Here is a 20,206-nt window from a genome sequence, read left to right on the forward strand (position 1 = left end):
TGTTGATTTCTACAGAAATAATCCAAATATCTTGCATGTATATGAATGTTTACTGCAGCATTGCTATAATGACCACATACTACTAATAACATAAATGTCCACTTATGAGGGAATGATTAAATAAACTGATACACTCATATAAAAGAAAATTACAAAATCATTATATATAAATAGCAAGAGCAAAGAGATCTAACATAATGTTCTAGGAAAAGAGATTTTAACAGAAGCAAAATCGCAAGTTGCAAAATTATGTACAAGAAAGTACATTTTATTCCATATGTGTTAAAAACAATTATGTTTGTGTCTACACACACATAAACGCACACAAATATTTTACATATTCATATCAAATTTTTCCTGATTGTCACCTATGGGTTGTTGAGAGATTGGAGAATTAAAGCAGAGCTTTTACTTTTTTATCATGTTTGCTGCTTTAGTTTTTAACTACTGTGTATTCTTTTTACATGAGAATACATTGATGTGCTACTAGTTTTCTTACCTTTTTTAGTTCTGAAAGAGATAAAATATAAACGGTTTGATATCAAAATTATTCCAAATTATAATTATTTTAGAAAAGTTTTACCTGGAGTGAAAATTTCCATAAAGCTATATTTTAAAAATTCAATGATGGGTAAATTATTGAATTTTTGTTATTTTTGTTGTTGTTTTGTTTTGTTTAGTGTTTTATTACTAAGAAATTCTTTTTTTTATTCAAAGTCACAAAAATTATAATCATCCTCATCAGTTCACTCAATGCCATGCAATTGTTTTTTTCATCTTGATCTTTTGTTAGCACTTTTATGAATTCATCAGTTTTCCATTACAGTCCTGAAAATGCTTATTCATTCAGTTCAGCAATATAGTCAGTTACCAGAAACCTGTGCTTGTCAGAGTCTTTTCCATGAATTTACTGAAGATGAAACCCTTTTATAGGAACATTTTTGCAAAAGCATCAGAGTACACCCAGAACTGTCTGTAAATGACAAAAGACTTAAAAATGACCACGGTTAAAGATTTGATGAAAGTTCGTAATAATGCAATTGACAAGGAAATTTAGTTATTTCTGAGGTATACATTTTAAAATAATAACTAGGGCTTCCCTGGTGGCGCAGTGGTTGAGAGTCCGCCTGCCGATGCAGAGGACACGGGTTCGTGCCCCAGTCTGGGAAGATCCCACATGCCGCGGAGCGGCTGGGCCCGTAAGCCATGGCCGCTGAGCCTGCGCATCCAGAGCCTGTGCTCCACAACAGGAGAGGCCACAACAGTGAAAGGCCCGCGTACCACAAAAAAAATAAAAATAATAACTAGAATTATTACTTATAACATTATACCAGAACATATAAGATTTTTAGGAATTTCATGTAATGTCTGAAACATTTATATTAACATACTTCCATACAAATAACCCAATGAAAGTTTAGTATTAGTTGTTCTTTTTAATTTTTTAATTTAATTTTATTTTTTTATACAGCAGGTTCTTATTAGTCATCACTTTTATACACATCAGTGCATACAGGTCAATCCCAATCGCCCAATTCATCACACCACCATCCCCACCCCGCCGCGGCTTTCCCCCCTTGGTGTCCATACGTTTGTTCTCTACATCTGTGTCTCAACGTCTGCCCTTCAAACCGGCTCATCTGTACCATTTTTCTAGGTTCCACATACATGCGTTTATATACGATATTTGTTTTTCTCTTTCTGACCTACTTCACTCTGTATGACAGTCTCTAGATCCATCCACGTCTCAACAAATGACCCAATTTCATTCCTTTTTATGGTTGAGTAATATTCCATTGTATATATGTACTACAACTTCTTTATCCATTTGTCTGTTGATGGGCATTTAGGTTGCTTCCATGACCTGGCTATTGTAAATAGTGCTGCAGTGAACATTGGGGTGCATGCGTCTTTTTGAATTATGGATTTCTCTGGGTATATGCCCAGTATTGGGATTGCTGGATCATATGTAATTTTATTTTTAGGGTTTTGTTTTGTTTTGTTTTTGTTTTTGTGGTACGCAGCCTCTCACTGTCGCGGCCTCTCCCTTTGCGGAGCACAGGCCCTGGACATGCAGGCCCAGCAGCCATGGCCCACAGGCCCAGCCACTCCGCGGCATGTGGGATCCTCCCGGACCGGGCCATGATCCCGTGTCCCCTGCATCGGCAGGCAGACTCCCAACCACTGCGCCACCAGGGAAGCCCTATTTTTAGGTTTTTAAGGAACCTCCATACTGTTCTCCACGGTGGCTGTATCAATTTACATTCCCACCAACAGTGCACGACAGTTCTCTTTTCTCCACACCCTCGGCAGCATTTGTTGTTTGTAGATTTCCTGAGGATGCCCATTCTAACTTGCGTGAGGTGATACCTCATTGTAGTTTTAATTTGCATTTCTCTATTAATTAGTGATGTTGAGCAGATTTTCATGTGCCTCTTGGCCATCTGTATGTCTTCTTTGGAGCAATGTCTATTTAGGCCTTCTGCCCATTTTTGGATTGGGTTGTTTGTTTCTCTGATATTGACTGCATGAGCTGTTTATATATTTTGGAGATTAATCCTTTCTTCATTGATGCATTTGCAAAATTTTCTCCCATTCTGAGGGTTGTCTTTTCGTTTTGTTTATGGTTTCCTTTGCTGTGCAAAAGCTTTTAAGTTTCATTAGGTCCCATTTGTTTATTTTTGTTTTTATTTCCATTACTCTAGGAGGTGGATCAAAAAAGATCTTGCTGTGATTTATGTCAAAGAGTGCTCTTCCTATGTTTTCCTCTTAGAGTTTTATAGTGTCCAGTCTTACACTGAGATCTCGAATCCATTTTGAGTTTATTTTTGTGTATGGTGTTAGGGAGTGTTCTAATTTCATTCTTTTACATGGAGCTGTCCAGTTTTCCCAGCACCACTTATTGAAGAGACTGTCTTTTCTCCATTGTATATCCTTGCCTCCTTTGTCATAGATTAGTTGACCATGGGTGCGTTGGTTTATCTCTGGGCTTTCTATCTTGTTCCATTGATCTGTTTCTGTTTTTGTGCCAGTACCATATTGTCTTGATCACTGTAGCTTTGTAGTATAGTCTGAAGTCAGGGAGTCTGATTCCTCCCGCTCCATTTTTTTCCACTCAAGACTGCTTTGGCTATTTGGGATCAATTGTGTCTCCATACAAATTTTAAGATTTTTTTTGTTCTAGTTCCATAAAAAATGCCATTGGTAATTTGACAGGGATTATATTGAATCTGTAGATTGCTTTGGGTAGTATAGTCACTTTCACAATATTGATTCTTCCAATCCAAGAACATGGTATATCTCTCCATCTGTTGGTATCATCTTTAATTTCTTTCATCAGTGTCTTATACTTTTCTGCATACAGGTCTTTTGTCCCCCTAGGTAGGTTTATTCCTAGGTATTTTATTCTTTTTGTTGCAGTGGTAAATGGGAGTGTTTCCTTAATTTCTCTTTCAGATTTTTCATCATTAGTGTATAGGAATGCAAGAGATTTCTGTGTATTAATTTTGTATACTGCGACTTTACCGTATTCATTGATTAGCTCTAGTAGTTTTCTGATGGCATCTTTAGGATTCTCTATGTATAGTATCATGTCATCTGCAAACAGTGACTGTGTTATTTCTTCTTTTCCAATTTGTATTCATTTTATTTCTTGTTCTTCTCTGATTGCTGTGGCTAGGACTTCCAAAACTATTTTGAATAATACTGGTGAGAGTGGACATCCTTGTCTTGTTCCTGATCTTAGAGTAAATGCTTTCAGTTTTTCACCATTGAGAATGATGTTTGCTGTGGGTTTGTAGTATATGGCCTTTATTACGTTGAGTTAGGTTCCCTCTATGCCCACTTTCTGGAGAGTTTTTATCATAAATGGGTGTTGAATTTTGTCAGAAGCTTTTTCTGCATCTATTGGGATGATCATACAGTTTTTATTCTTCAATTTATTAATATGGTGTATCACATTGATTGATTTGCATATATTGAAGAATCGTTGCATCCCTGGAATAAATCCCACTTGATCATGGTTTATGACGCTTTTAATGTTTTGTTGGATTCTGTTTGCTAGTATTTTGTTGAGGATTTTTGCATCTATATTCATCAGTGGTATTGGTAATTTTTCTTTTTTGTAGTATCTTTGTCTGCTTTGGGTTTCAGGGTGATGGTGGCCTCATAGAATGAGTTTGGGAGTGTTACTTCCTCTGCAATTTTTTGGAAGAGTCTGAGAAGCATGGGTGGGGCTAATGACAGACTCTGGGAGGGCTCATGCAAGGGAGTACTTCCCAGAACTTCTGCTGCCAATGTCCTTGTCCCCTTGGTGAGCCACAGCACCCCTCGCCTCTGCAGGAGACCCTCCAACACTAGCAGGTAGGTCTGGTTCAGTCTCCTATGGGGTCACTGCTCCTTCACCTGGGTCCCCATGCGCACACTACTTTGTGTGTGCCCTCCAAGAGTGTAGTCTCTGTTGCCCCCAGTTCTCTCGAAGTCCTGCAATCAATTCCCACTAGGCTTCAAAGTCTGATTCTCTAGGAATTCCTCCTCCCTTTGCCAGACCCCCAGGTTGGGAAGCCTGACATGGGGCTCAGAACCTTCACTCCAGTGGGTGGACTTCTGTGGTGTAAGTGTTCTCCAGTCTGTGAGTCACCCACCCAGCAGTTATGGGATTTGATTTTGCTGTGATTGCACCCCTCCTACTGTCTCATTGTGGCTTCTCCTTCGTCTTTGGATGTGGGGTATTTTTTTGGTGAGTTCCAGTGTCTTCCTGTCAATTATTGTCCAGCAGCTAGTTGTGATTCTGGTGTTCTCACAAGAGGGAGTGAGAGCACCTCCTTCTACTCTGCCATCTTGGTTCTTCTTCCTAGATTTCTTAATTACAGGAATTCTCCTGAGCATCTAGCCTCCCCTTAGACAAACTAGAGCTGGTGGATGGATGACTACTCTGGTTACAGCTGCACGGGGAAGCTCAGCTGGTTATTTTAGCAATTTTTGTTATTTAGACATGCCATTTCTTCATAAAGTGATATTACACTTTTATAATTTTCATACTGTGAATATATAAATTAAAAAAAAATTATCCTGAATTCATTACTTTAGGTGAAATGATCAAAAGAGGCATTAGAGTTTACTATGAATTCTTTTCTTTTTTGAAGTATAGTTCGTGGACAATATTATATAAATTATAGGTGTACAATATAGTAATTGACAATTTGTAAAGGTTCTGTTCCATTTATTGTTATTGTAAAATATTGGCAATATTCCCTGTGTTGTACAGGATGTCTTTGCACTTTTCTTTTAATATGTAATAGTTTGTACCTCTTAATTCCTTACCCCTATATTGCCTCTTCCCCCTTCCCTCTCCCCACTGATAACCACTAGTTTGTTCTCTATATCTGTGAGTCTGCTTCTTTTTTGTTATATTCCCTAGTTTGTTGTAGTTTTTAGGTTCCACATATAACGGATACCATACAATATTTGTTTTCCTCTGACTTGTTTCACTTAGCGTAATGCTCTCTAAGTCCATCCGTGTTGCTGCAAGTAAAAAACTTCATTTTTTATGGCTAAGTAGTATTCTGTTGTATATATATTCCACATCTTCTTTAGCTAGTCACCTGTTGATGGATACTTAGGTTACTTCCATATCTTGGCAATTGTAAATAATGCTGCTGTGAACATTGAGGTGCATGTATCTTTTCAAATCAGTGTTTTGGGTTTTTTTGGATACGTACCCAAGAGTGGCATTGCTGGGTCATATGGTAGTTCTGTTTTTAGTTTTTTGAGAAACTTTCATACTGTTTTCCACAGTGGCTGTGGAACATTGTACAAAGGTTCCTTTCTTTCCCCCATCCTCACCAGCATTTGTTATTTGTGTTCTCTTTGATGATAGCCATTCTAATAGGTGTGAAGTGATACCTCATTGTGGTTTTGATTTGCGTTTTCCTGATTATTAAGAATGTTGAGCATCTTTTCATGGGCCAGTTGGCCATCTGCATTTCCTCTATGGAAAAATGTCCATTTCTAAATCAGGTTGTTTATATTTTTGATGTTGAGCTGTATGAGCTATTTACATATTAATTCTTATCAGTGGTAGTTGATTGGGGCCCCATGGGGTCCTGTGATCATTTATCAAAAACAAGATAAACTCATAGGTCATTTCTGATAATCACATTCTTATCAGATAACCTTTATTTCTGACAGTAACTTATCAAGTGGAACCCAAATTACTCTTCCAAAGGGTGTCACATTTAAGGGAGTAGACTATGATTTTCCACTGATACTGAGGATACTGAGTTAACCATGATCTTCAAAGCCAGCCTAACTGGTATAGGAATTGGACATAAATCTTCATCTGCCTTTAGGGTTTGGCTCTACTACTACACAGAAACAGTGCCTTAGTTTGTCACTTATGTAACTTGTTTCTACTGATACTTATTCTTTTGTTTTCAGGTGCATCAGAGAAAAGCCGGCAGCTGTTGACAGTTCTTCGGTGGAAAAGTAAGTTGCATATTACACAAGCTGCCCTAATGATCATCAAGCCCAAGTTATGTTTTACAAATACAGGTTTAAAGATACACTAAAGAAACCATACAGACACCCCCAACAGTATAAAAATTTGACAGTGAAGTTTAAGGATGTAGGAAAGTCAAATATGACAACACACATGAATAATTTATAAAATAAGCCTTTCAATCCTAGAAAACTAAAATGGGAAGACCTCAGGAATGGTAACGAACATAAAGTGAGAGCTAATAGCAAATGAAACAACCCCAAACATTTTCCCAATGACTAAGCTACATTCTTAAGCTACAGAATGTGATTTAATATAATTAAATTGCATATGTTTTATTTTTTGTCTTTTTGTTTTATGAGCAGCTGTATCATTCACTACTGGAATTTTAAAGAACGATAATTGTCAAAGAACGTTAAGCCCTTGTATGTTCTTTCATATTCAAGTAGAGAGAAAGCATTTCTAGTGGAGGTTGCAATCCATATTTTTTGCAAACCATATGCTAACCCTGAGAAGCCCTTAATGAATAGTAGCCCTTTCTGTTCCCTGGTTTCTGAATAGACTGAATGGTGATAATAGCTAACATTTTTACAGTTTTTGTAATGTACCAGATGAGAGTCTAAGTTACACTCTTCTTTATTCCTCAGAACTGTATGAGGTGACTGGAATTTTATTCTCATTTTATAGATTAGGAAAGTGAGGAAGAAAGAAGTGAAATAAGTCAGCCAAGATCATATATCCGGTAAGTAGCGGGGCTCTGATTTGAATCTAAGTTATTAGGCTTCAAAGGTTATTTCTTTTTCTTTCTTCCTTTTTGTTTTGTTTGTAGTGTTGTGATTATTTCTGCCTTTAGACTGCACTTCAGATATCAAATCAATTTATACATGAAGAAAGTGTTCACAGAGCTGAGATTCAAATCCAGGCAGTCTGATTCAGAAGCCAGGCTCTGAACCACTGCTTTGTACTGTGTCTTATTTCTATATCTATATCTATGCTTGTATATACCTATCAGTCTATATTTACATAGCATATATATGCATATATGAGCTTAATTTGCATAGCATGCAAAACACAGTTATTGTATTTCAGAGAAAATATTTATGTACCTTATAACTTACATTTTCCCAAAAACTAGCTCATCAGGCCTAATGGAGACTGATACGTGGAGCTCATCTTATTTGCGGGGCCTGTGTATGGGATTGGTTCCTTTGCTGTGAACTAGAGACAACTTACTGTGGCCATCTGGGACTGAAAACCAAGGGAGGTCCCTTATTCCCCAAGCAGAAACAGAGAACCTTATGAAACACCATAGTCAACGATGCAGCACTTTAGGGAGTCAAGTGAGAGTTTTGCCTCTAAGAATCTGTGGAACTGAACACAGCATTCTTCTGTCTTATCACCCATGGCAATTGGTCTTTCATGGGTTGGGATTTGTGGTGACAAGAAAGGTGGTATGGACCATGGACAAAGTTATTCAACTTGGCTAAGCTTAAATTTCCCCCTGTATAATTTAGGAATAGGAACTAAACTACTGTTTGTAATAAGTTTCTGGTAAGTAGTAAGTCCCCAGTGAAAACACAAATTACCACAAATTAAAAATTATCATAATCACTATCACCAGTCAAGTGATCTTTCTTGAGAGGAAGGAGAAAGTACAAACTGTAAGTTAGAGTAGAACAGGAGCATAATCTGAAGATGATCTTGAGGAAACATGCCCTGGGGATGTAAAATTAAAGAACAAGAAGCACAGAGAATGGAAGGGAGACCAAGGACGCTGTTCATCCTATACCTACAGTTAAAAGAATCTGGAGACAGATGCTGAGATTTGAAGAACTACTTTCATTTTTAAATTCAGCATTTTGGGAAAGTCTCAGGATTTGAAAAGCTACTTTCATTTTTAAATACAGCATGTTTTGGAAAGGCTCTAGAGTGACATTTCTCTAGAACTATAAAAAAAATTCTTAAGGGGCTTCCCTGGTGGCGCAGTGGTTGAGAGTCCACCTGCCGATGCAGGAGACACGGGTTTGTGCCCCGGTCCAGGAAGATCCCATATGCCGTGGAGTGGCTGGGCCCGTGAGCCATGGCCGCTGAGCCTGCGCGTCCGGAGCCTGTGCTCCACAGCGGGAGAGGCTACAACAGTGAGAGGCCCGTGTACTGCTAAAAAAAAAAAAAAAAAAAAAAAAAAAAAAAAAAAAAAATAGAATACAAGTAATGATATGTAATAGGACGAAAAATAAAGTAGGCTAAGGATATAAAGTCACTGGAAATTCTGCTTCAGATAATGTGGCAACAAGCTGACATTTGAACATGAACTTGAATTAAGTCTGAGAGCCAGTTATGCAAATATCTGGGGAAGAATATTCCAGATGAAGGACACATCAAGGGCAAAGATCTTGAGATGGATTGATAATTGGCATATTTGATAAACAGCGAGGTGTCCACTGTATTCTAAGCATGGGAGAGAAACAAGGGATTGATAGAGAAGTAGTCAGGAGCCAAACATATAGAGCTATTTAGGCAAAGATAAAGAGTTTGAATTTTATTCTAAATATGGGGGAATTTGGAGTAGAATAATAAGATGACCTGAGTCAAAATAAAAAAAATAGTCACTCTGTATTCTCTAGAAAGAATAGTCTAAGGGAGGAAGATTTATTCAGGGAGACTAGTTAGGAAGTGATTGTAGTAGTTTACATGAAAGATGAATGATTTTATGCCCTAGAACTTGTGACCTGTTCTTTCAGTACTCCTTCCATGTATTAGTTTTATGCCTGTTTTGAAATCAAACTCTATTCCTTTCTATATTTTTCAGATAATCATACAGTTTTTTCACTTAGATGTAAGAGGGCCAATTGAAACACTGGGTCAGGAAAACATATATAACCTAAATGTGATTTGACACCTGCAATAAGTCTCTTGATGGTTTCTCTTATTACTTGCCAAAACATTCCCCAATTACTACTTTGCATTTTCTTCATAAGACTCAGCATCATCTTCTGTCATCTCTGGACCAGCTGTTCTGATTGTGAAACTTCAAATAGTTTCTCTAATCACCAACCTCCCATGACTGTGTTTTAAGTTCTGAAAACAACCTGGGATAAATTTAGAAATCAAGAACAAAGCACATATGAGATTCAAGATTTAACAGCTTGTGCCTTTTAATGGCATCTGTCATCATGTATTTGAAAAACTATTTATCACCACAATTGCCTTCTGTACTGTTTTGAAATGGTGGCCTTTTTATCTTCTTCACCCAAATATTTCATGTAAGCAAAATCACTAGGATGAGAATAGGAATATCATATTTGATAAATAACCAATTTCTGTGTGCATTGGACAAACTTAAAGGTTTCTGCATCAGATAGATAAAAGTAAACATGAGATTTCCCCAAAGATTTTAAAATATTTATATCCAACATTACCAGGTCACATATCAAGTTAGACTTTTTTCAGCTTCACACAAGCATGGACAACGTGTGATATAGCAGAACAGAGTGGCTCATAAGAGTAAGAAGGCTCATATTAATGGTTTATTCTATGCTGTTGGGCATGAGCATCAACCATATGGGCTACAATTATCTCATTTGAGAAATTAGAAATTTCAATTAAGCATATTTAAGTTCCCTTTGTGGTATGAATATGTATACCTTTCTGAGGAATAAGATAAATCTTCCAGGTTTAGTTCCCCAACAAGATGATAGCATGAATCACTAAGAAAAAGGATACATTAGATCTTTAGCTCTACTGGTTCAGTGCAATCCATTATCAAGACAGATTTTTACTCCTGAAGTGCTTATTAAATTAGTAACACACAAAACAAAGTAATTTAGCTTGTAATTTTTAGTAGTTGCACAATGGGATTCTGTTGTATACTTTTAGAAAAATCATTATTTTTACACATTTTAAGAACGTAAGTCTGGTAAGATTCTCTTTACAATAAGTTCTCTTTACAATAAATGGTATCTTTTTCTCTCGCACCTGCATTAATAATACAAGTTTCCTCTCCTCTTTATTTTCAGCATCTCCCCAGTGTTCTTCTCTGAGAGTGTCAAAGTTAGTTTGCTAGCAGTAGATTATAAAGCAAACTAATCTCATCAGCACGAGGATGTTATTGGGCTCAAAATCTTGCCTGTCTGTGGACACATTTTTTGTCAGGGTCCTGCCATCTCTCTCTCCACAAATTTTCTTCTGCAGGCTCTTTGCTGAAATGAACAAGGCTACTCTGTGAAATGTAACATGCTGTTACATACTATTCTTTCCTGTTATATTTGCTTTACAGAAACTCTACAGGCCACATCAATTTAAACTATGAATAAACTCCATATTATCATGGAATGATAATTCAGGACATTTTTATTTTGTAGACAATTTCCCATCTATAGAAAATTAATATTTAATTTCACTGGGAAATGTTTAGTATAAGTATGTGTCAATTTGCCATTGTGGTGTTTTCTGTCAATTTCCTGTCCCCTGTGTTCTGAGTGATAGCGATTGATGCATCAGTAGGACAAACCAAGGTACTCTGTTCAGCCCTTCAGGCAGCTAAACTGGAATCTTCCTGCAGTGAGATAACAGCCAGTACAGGCATGAGCACTAGCAGAGAACTGAGTTAGTTCTACAGTTTTAGAAATAGTGAACTCAGTTTTTTTTTTTTTCAAGGAAAAGACAAATCATCTGTTAGTCATAGTCATAAACACGTGCAGGTCAAAATTAACTTTCTAAAGCTTCACCCTACACCCCCCCCCGACACACACACACACACACACGCACGCACACAGACACACACAAAGCAGAGGACCAATTGAGGCAGCGTGAATGATACATGTGTTACTATCAATTTCCAGTAACAAGATGTATCAGTAAGTTATCCAGATAGTGACCTCCCTTCACTTTCTTTTATCTGGTTAAATATAGCATTGGATGCTTTGTTAAAAAGGTTTTGTTTGGTTTTTTTCCTTCATCAGGGAGACTTTCTTCTACTCTTCCTTACATTTGGACACTGTCATGTTCTTAGACAAGAATATGACAAATACCCTTATTCAATTAGTTAACAAATCGCAGAGGTATATATGTGATAACATAGAGGGGATATCACCTCTATCAGTTTCCTTGATTTAGAGTTGCTAGGTTTTATGGTGATTCCTGTGTTAACTTCAGATTTCAGCTGTCAGTTTTATTTTACCTCGCTTCCATGTACACATTATTTCCAGCTGTTACAGCAGAGTGCCAATTATTTTGTACTATAGCTTGTTAGAATTTAGTAAACCTTAAGTATAGATGAAACTACACAAGGAGAAATGAGGATTTATGTGGCTTATGAGTATGTTTTAAGAAAAACATACTAGACAGTTATAAAAGTAAGTTTATTTGCCTACATATCTTATTTGAAGTGATGAGAATTGCCATACAGTTTACAGAAACCACTGAAATTATTTCATTCAGTCCTGTGACTCTTGAAACAATTTGATATAGTGATAAAATGCATGCACTATTTGCTATCCCTTCTCAGTGTGTTTGTTTTTAATTGACTGGTTTTTAAATTGGAAATTGTTTGATGTGTATTTATCTTCTATTGATACTTGATGTGAACATTGTGATATTTCTTGTGCATAAAATGAGATGTTAGTTTAGGGATACATTTTTGAAATATTCTTTACCCTCAAGTATGTCACTGGTGTTTTCTGCTATATATAGACCCCCTCATTCCTTAACCATGGTGCCAAACTGAAGATTTATATTGGATTTAAGCACAATACTAAATGCACCTTTATGTATATCTTCATGTGACCATAACTTTAGAACCAAACAGCAATATATGTGTTCTTACAAGTATAAAGATGATTTTTAGATAAGTAAAAACATATTTAATATAGGATTATTTTTGAAAAGCCAAAAGACAATGGATTGGAATATTAGATTGGATGCAAATTAGGTCCCAGGGCCCAATCTGGGACCTAATTAGTTTCCAAATGTAGAAATTCAAACTCAATTCCAAAATGATCTTTCATTACATCATTATATCAGTTAGACTCAAAGTGAATTAGCAGACATTTAAAAACCTTTTTATAAGAGTAGCTTTTTAACTTTGCTATAGACTTTTAATGAATCAACTTATTTTTTTACATCTTGATTTATAACTAGAATCTTTAGAAATACAATATTCTAAGAAATGATTGAGTACCCATTACCACCCATGGCCTAGCAGTTTAGGATGATCATCATTAGATAAATTAGGTTCCCAATTGCCATAAACTAGAGATAAATTGGAACTCAGAAACCATTTTACTTTTAACATAATTTGATCTCAAATGGGTAATCTTAATGAGAGTATCAAAAGGATTCTTAAGAAGATTCCAATTAATTTACCATGTGAGCTGAAGGGGAATGAACTGCACTAACATGAAGCAAAAAAAAAAAAAAAAGTAGAATTAATATAGCAAAAATTGTCATACTGCAAGCAATTACACTTATATTTTCAACAGAAAAATATTAGAAAACCTCAAGTGACTTGTTAGGGGGCATGACTATGGAACACATTTTTAATAATCAGAAATATAAGCCAAATTGCTTTTTTAAATTAGTATTTATTTGAAATAAATGTGTTGTCAGATAAAACTGGTTAAAAAAAAAAAACTATCCCTGAAATGATTATTTTTTAGAAATCATTCCTTGACACTTTAAGACCTGTCCTACACCTCAGAAACAAACACATTTAAAATTTAGCTATTTTATTTGGTAATTATCTCCATAGGTCAAAAGAATATCAATGTAGTGTTATATCTTGCTTAATCAATTTAAATCTTACCTGACAACTTCTTTCGTAAGATTTAATCATTTTGACTCAATTTTACCCTCTATTTTTCTCTCAATATAATTATGCCTCAATTTTTGCTTAAAAACATTGTGTTTCCATGATGACTTTTTAAATATTGTTCACTGCTGAGCCAAGAAAATGCATCTGATTACATTTACTTCCTCTACTTCTTTTTTTTTTTTTTTTTTTACTGGAGTTAAAAATTGCCCCCTTTTGACTTGGTTTACTTTCAGCCTATGACTGTCACCCCAGAAAAGCTCTGTGAAATGCCTCATTTTTTCATATGATCATAGCCTTTATCTCATTTTCAAGCATATTTTATTTTTCTGAATACCTGCCTAGCGGAGACATTTGACCTCCTGCTAAAATATGTACTCTAGGCCTACTATACAGCTATCATATGGATACTTCCTTTTTGCCATGATCCTGGGATTTTTTTCACCTTTCTGCTGTGTTAGATCTCCTGTTGCCTGGATCACAGTTCTCTTCTCTCTTGGTTTATTTCCTTGTTTTGACAGAAATCATCCTTAGATAGCTTCCTGAAAAAGGTACAGGAGAGTCAAATTTTCTATACTTTGAAAGTCTAAAAGTACTTTTATTCTTCTCTGATATTTATTAGGTAATCTGAAGGGATGGAGCATTTGAAGTTGTAAATAGATTTTTCCTCAGAATTTTGAAAACATTATTCAAAATTCTTCTTGTTTCTACTGCTGCATTTGAGAATCTGTCATTCTGATTCACCATCCTTTGTACTGGACCTGCCTATTCTTTCAAATATTTTAGTGTTTGTCTCCTATTCACCCCGTTAATGAGGGAGGGTCTCACACTCTATGGCTACAGGGATGTCTGAACATATGACCCTGACACTGAGCAGAGGATATTAACAGGGTTTTATTAGTCACGTGTACTTACTGTCCAGGGGAGGAGGATACTTCAGGGAGGTGCACTTGGGTAAAGGGCAGGGGGCCAGGGGAGGCAGGCTTTGTAATACCAAGGGGTTGGGCTGCACTTCACACCTGTGGGAGGATGTGATTGGCTTGTCTAAATCCCCTGGGCTGACAGGGAACTGAACCCCAGGGATAGGTAGGAACTCTGCCCGATCTCTTTGATAAGGAGTGTTGTTTGGCTAGGGAACCTTCTCTGCAGGAGCAGAGGGGGGTGGGGAGCAGGCCATTGACACAGTCCAGATTTTACCGAATATTAAGGCAGTGAAGAACATTAAATTGGGGACTTACACCCCATTTAGGAATTTCCTCTTACTTTCTATGTTCTAAAATTTTATGGTAAAATGTTTTAATAAGAGAGTCGTTTTCATTCCCTGTACCAAGCATTTTTTGGACCCTATCTCTCTGAAAAGCCATGTACCTATTTCTGAGATTTTTATTTTAATGATTGGTTTCAGAAGTTCATTTCCTTTAGTTTCACTTTTCTGCTTTTGTTGAAGTTCTCATAGCCAGATTTTTGATTACTTCAATTTCTCTACTAATTTTCTAATCTGTTTCCTCCTATTGAACATCATCTTGTCTTCTTTTTATTTTCCTGAGAGATAAGACTTGACTTTTCTTCCAAATAATTTTCTATTTTTATAGCTATTATATTTACATTTCCAAGACCCCTTTCTTTTTCTCTAAATGATATTTTAGTATTGTTTAATACTTCTCCAGTATCTCTGAAGGCATTATTAATATATATTTTTTCTTTCATCATTGTCACCATTTCCTTTTTTCCATTTGCTTGCTTTGTCTAAATCATTCATCCTTAAATGTTGGCAGCTCATTTATATTTACAAATGAGGTACTAAAAATTTATTGGAAGCTCTGTGTGCATTGAATTTACTGTAAAGCAGTCAGCTGTCCTGCCTGGGTGCAATAAATCTGGCTGCTGTTTTTCTGGATCTACTTAGGCAAAAGGTCAGGTAGTCCAAGATGAACCTAATGCACAAAATACATTCCACATTGTGCACCTACATTGGGTATAAAGCCTGGAGAAAAATATAGACTTTCCCCACCCCTACTTTTAATCAACTTTCCACCAGGCTCTCAGTTTTTGCACCTGTACCCACACTCAAACAGTATCGAGTATGTCAGATCCTGAAGCTTTCCAAAGGTTATACTGGCTTTTCCATTAGCCTTCCCGTTCCTTCACTCCCACTCCAACTTGAAGGCAGTTACGTATGACTTCTTCCTCTCTGCTCAGTCTTTCATCATTTATTTTTCTGCCTCATAATATGCAAATACTGTGGGACAGGTTTGCAGATTTATCCTACTCCCATTGAAAATGGATTCTGGGGTGTACAGTCTTGAATTTTTCTCCTTTTTTGATTTTCTTATTATTAAGGGAAATATTCTTAAGGTTAAGATCAAGGGTACTAAAGCTCAAAAATACCTTTTTTGAGACATTCACAGAAAGATAGACAAAATGAAAAGGCAGAAGGCTATGTACCAGATGAAGGAACAAGATAAAATCCCAGAAAAACAACTAAATGAAGTGGAGATAGGCAACCTTCCAGAAAAATAATTCAGAATAATGATAGTGAAGATGAACCAGGGCCTCAGAAAAAGAATGGAGGCAAAGATCAAGAAGATACAATAAATGTTTAACAAAGACCTAGAAGAATTAAAGAACAAACACCTGGAAAAGTTAAAGAACAAAGAAACAGAGATGAACAATACAATAACTGAAGTGAAAAATACACTAGAAGGAATCAATAGCAGAATAACTGAGGCAGAAGAACTGACAAGTGACCCGGAAAACAGAAAGGTGGAATTCACTGCTTCGGAACAGACTAAAGAAAGAATGAAAAGAAGTGAGGACAATCTCAAGAGACCTCAGGGACAACATTAAACGCAACAACATTCACGTTATAGGGGTCCCAGAAGGAGGAGAGAGAGAGAAAGGACCCGAGAAAATATTTGAAGAGATTATAGTCGAAAACTTTCCTAACAAGGGAAAGGAAATAGCCACCCAAGTCCAGGAAGCCCAGAGAGTTCCAGGCAGGATAAACCCAAGGAGAAACACACCGAGACACATAGTAATCAAACTGACAAAAATTAAAGACAAAGAAAAATTATTGAAGGCAACAAGGGGAAAATGACAAAAACCATACACGGGAACTCCCATAAGGTTAACAGCTGATTTCTCAGCAGAAACTCTACAAGCCAGAAGGGAGTGGCATGATATATTTAAAGTGATGAAAGGGAAGAACCTACAACCTAGATTACTCTACCCAGCAAGGATCTCATTCAGATTCGATGCTTTACAGACAAGCAAAAGCTAAGAGAATTCAGCATAACCAAACCAGCTTTACAACAAATGCTAAAAGAACATCTCTAAGTGGGAAACACAAAAGAAGAAAAGGACCTACAAAAATAAACCCATAACAATTAAGAAAATGGTAATAGGAACATACATATCGATAACTACCTTAAACTTGAATGGATTAAATGCTCCAACCAAAAGACACAGGCTCGCTGAATGGATACAAAAACAAGACCCGTTTAAATGCTATCTACAAGAGACCCACTTCAGACCTAGGGACACATACAGGCTTAAAGTGAGGGGATGGAAAAAGCTATTTCTTGCAAATGGAAATCAAAAGAAAGCTGGAGTAGCCATACTCAGATAAAGTAGACTTTAAGATAAAGAACGTTACAAGAAACAAGGAAGGACACTACATAATGATCAAGCAATCAATTCAACAAGATATAACGATTATAAGTATATATGTACCCAACATAGGAGCACCTCAATACATAAGGCAACTGCTAACAGCTATAAAAGAGGAAATTGACAGTAACACAATAATAGTGGGGGACTTTAACACCTCACACCAATGGACAGATCCTCCAGACAGAAAATTAACAAGGAAACACAAGCTTTAAATGACATCATAGACAAAGTATATTTAATTGATACTTATAGGACATTCCATCTAAAAACAGCAGATTACACTTTTTCTCCAGGATAGATCACATTTTGGGTCACAAACCAAGCCACAGTAAAGTTAAGAAAACTGAAATCATATCAAGCATCTTTTCCGACCACAATTCTATGAGATTAGAAATCAATTACAGAGGAAAAAAATGTAAAAAACACAAACACATGGAGACTAAACAATACATTACTAAATAACCAAGAGATCACTGAAGAAATTAAAGGGGAAATCAAAAAATACCTAGAGACAAATTACAATGAAAACGTGATGATTGAAAACCTATGGGATGCAGCAAAAGCAGTTCTAAGAGGGAAGTTTATAGCAATACCAGCCTACCTCAAGAAATAAAAATCTCAATCTAACCTTACACCTAAAGAAACTAGAGAAAGAAGAACAAACAAAACCCAAAATTAGTAGAAGAAAGAAATCATAAAGATCAGAGCAGAAATAAATGAAATAGAAACAAAGAAAACAATAGCAAAGATTAATAAAACTAAAGCTGGTTCTTTGAGAAGATAAACAAAATTGATAAACCTTTAGCCAGACTCATCAAGAAAAGGAGGGAGAGGACTCAAATCAATAAAATTAGAAATGAAAAAGGAGAAGTGACATAGAACACTGCAGAAATACAAAGCATACTAAGAGACTACTACAAGCAACTCTATGCCAATAAAATGGACAACTTGGAAGAAACGGACAAATTCTTAGAAAGGTATAAACTTCCAAGACTGAACCAGGAAGAAATAGAAAACATAAAGAGATCAATCACAAGTAATGAAATTTAAACTATAATTAAAAATCTTCCAACACACAAAAGTCCAGGACCAGATAGCTTCACAGGTGAATTCTATCAAACATTTAGAGAAGAGCCAACACCCGTCTTTCTCAAACTCTTCCAAAAAAATGAAGAGGAACACTCCCAAACTCATTCTATGAGGCCACTATCACCCTGATACCAAAACCAGACAAAGATACTACAAACAAAGGAAAATTACAGACCAATATCAGTGACGACTCTAGATGCAAAAGTCCTCAACAAAATACTAGCAAACAGAATCCAACAACACATTAAAAGGATCATACACCATAATCAACTGGGATTCATCTCAGGGATGTAAGGATTCTTCAATATATACAAATCAATCAATGTGATACACCATATTAACAAATTGAAGAATAAAAACCATATGACCTTCTCAATAGGTGCAGAAAAAACTTTTGACAAAATTCAACACCCATTTATGGTAAAAACTCTCCAGAAAGTGGGCATAGAGGGAACCTACCTCAACATAATAAAGGCCATATACGACAAACCCACAGCCAACATCATTCTCAATGGTGAAAAACTGAAAGCATTTCCTCTAAGATCAGGAACAAGACAAGGATGTCCACTCTCACCACTATTATTCAACATAGTTTTGCAAGTCCTAGCTATGACAATCAGAGAAGACAAAGAAATGAAAGGAATACAAATTGGAACAGAAGAGGTAAAACTCATTTGCAGATGACATGATACTATACATAGAGAATCCTAAAGATGCCATCAGAAAACTACTAGAGCTAATCAATGAATTTGGTAAAGTTGCAGGATACAAAGTTAATGCGCAGAAATCTCTTGCATTCCTGTACACTAACAATGAAAGATCAAAAAGAGAAATTAAGGAAACAATCCCATTCACCATTGCAACATAAAGAATAAAATACCTAGGAATAAACCTACCTAGGGAGGTTAAAAGACCTGTACTCAGAAAACTATAAGACACTGATGAAAGAAATCAAAGATGATACCAACAGATGGAGTGATATACCATGTTCTTGGATTGGAAGAATCAATATTGTGAAAATGACTATACTACCCAAAGCAATTTACAGATTCAATGCAATCCCTATCGAATTACCATTGGCATTTTTTACAGAACTAGAATAAAAAATCTTAAAATCTGTATAGACACAAAAGACCCCGAATAGCCAAAGAAGTCTTGAGGGAAAAAAATGGAGCTGGAAGAATCAGACTCCCTGACTTCAGACTATACTACAAAGCTACAGTAATCAGACAATATGGTACTGGCACAAAAAAAGAAATATAGGTAAATGGAACAGTATAGAAAGCCCAGAGATAAACCCACACACCTATGGTCAACTAATCTATGACAAAGCAGGCAAGGATGTACAATGGAGAAAAGACAGTCTCTTCAATAAGTGGTGCTGGGAAAACTGGACAGCTACATGTAAAAGAATGAAATGAAAGAATGAAATTACTAACACCATACACAAAAATAAACTCAAAATGGATTAGAGACTTAAATGTAAGACCAGACACTATAAAACTCTTAGAGGAAAACATAGGCAGAACACTCTTTGTCATAAATCACAGCAAGGTCTTTTTTGATCCACCTCCTAGAGTAATGGAAATAAAAACAAACAAATGGGACCTAATGAAACTTAAAAGCTTTTGCAAAGCAAAGGAAACTACAAACGGGGTGAAAAGACAACCCTCAGAATGGGAGAAAATATATGCAAACAAATCAACAGATAAAGGATTAATCTCCAAAATATATAAACAGCTCATGCAGCTCAATATTAAAAAAAAAACCCAAGCCAAAAATGGACAGAAGACCTAAATAGGCATTTCTCCAAAGAAGGCATACAGATGGCCAAGAAGCACTTGAAAAGCTGATCAACATCACTAATTATTAGAGAAATGAAAATCAAAACTACAATGAGGTATCACCTCACACCAGTTAGAATGGGCATCATCAGAAAATCTACAAACAACAAATGCTGGAGAGGGTGTGGAGAAAAGGGAACCCTCTTGCACTGTTGGTGGGAATGTAAATTGATACAGCCACCATGGATAACAGTATGGAGGTTCCTTAGAAAACTAAAAATAGAACTACCGTATGACCCAGCAATCCCACTAATGGGCATATACCCAGAGAAAACCATAATTCAAAAAGACACA

At 36.2% G+C, this 20,206-nt stretch overlaps 1 long non-coding RNA gene across 1 annotated transcript in view; it reads left to right on the forward strand.

Moving 5' to 3' along the window:
* Window positions 1–20,206, forward strand: part of LOC307191695 — a 99,324-nt gene that overhangs the window by 75,586 nt on the left and 3,532 nt on the right. Inside the window, exons 2-3 of the long non-coding RNA XR_013829827.1 lie at window positions 6,439–6,486; window positions 7,187–7,241. This is a non-coding gene — a long non-coding RNA (uncharacterized lncRNA). The remainder of the gene's footprint in view (window positions 1–6,438; window positions 6,487–7,186; window positions 7,242–20,206) is intronic.

Source organism: Stenella coeruleoalba (assembly GCF_951394435.1).
Source record: "Stenella coeruleoalba genome assembly, chromosome: 9".
Lineage (NCBI taxonomy): Eukaryota > Metazoa > Chordata > Mammalia > Artiodactyla > Delphinidae > Stenella > Stenella coeruleoalba.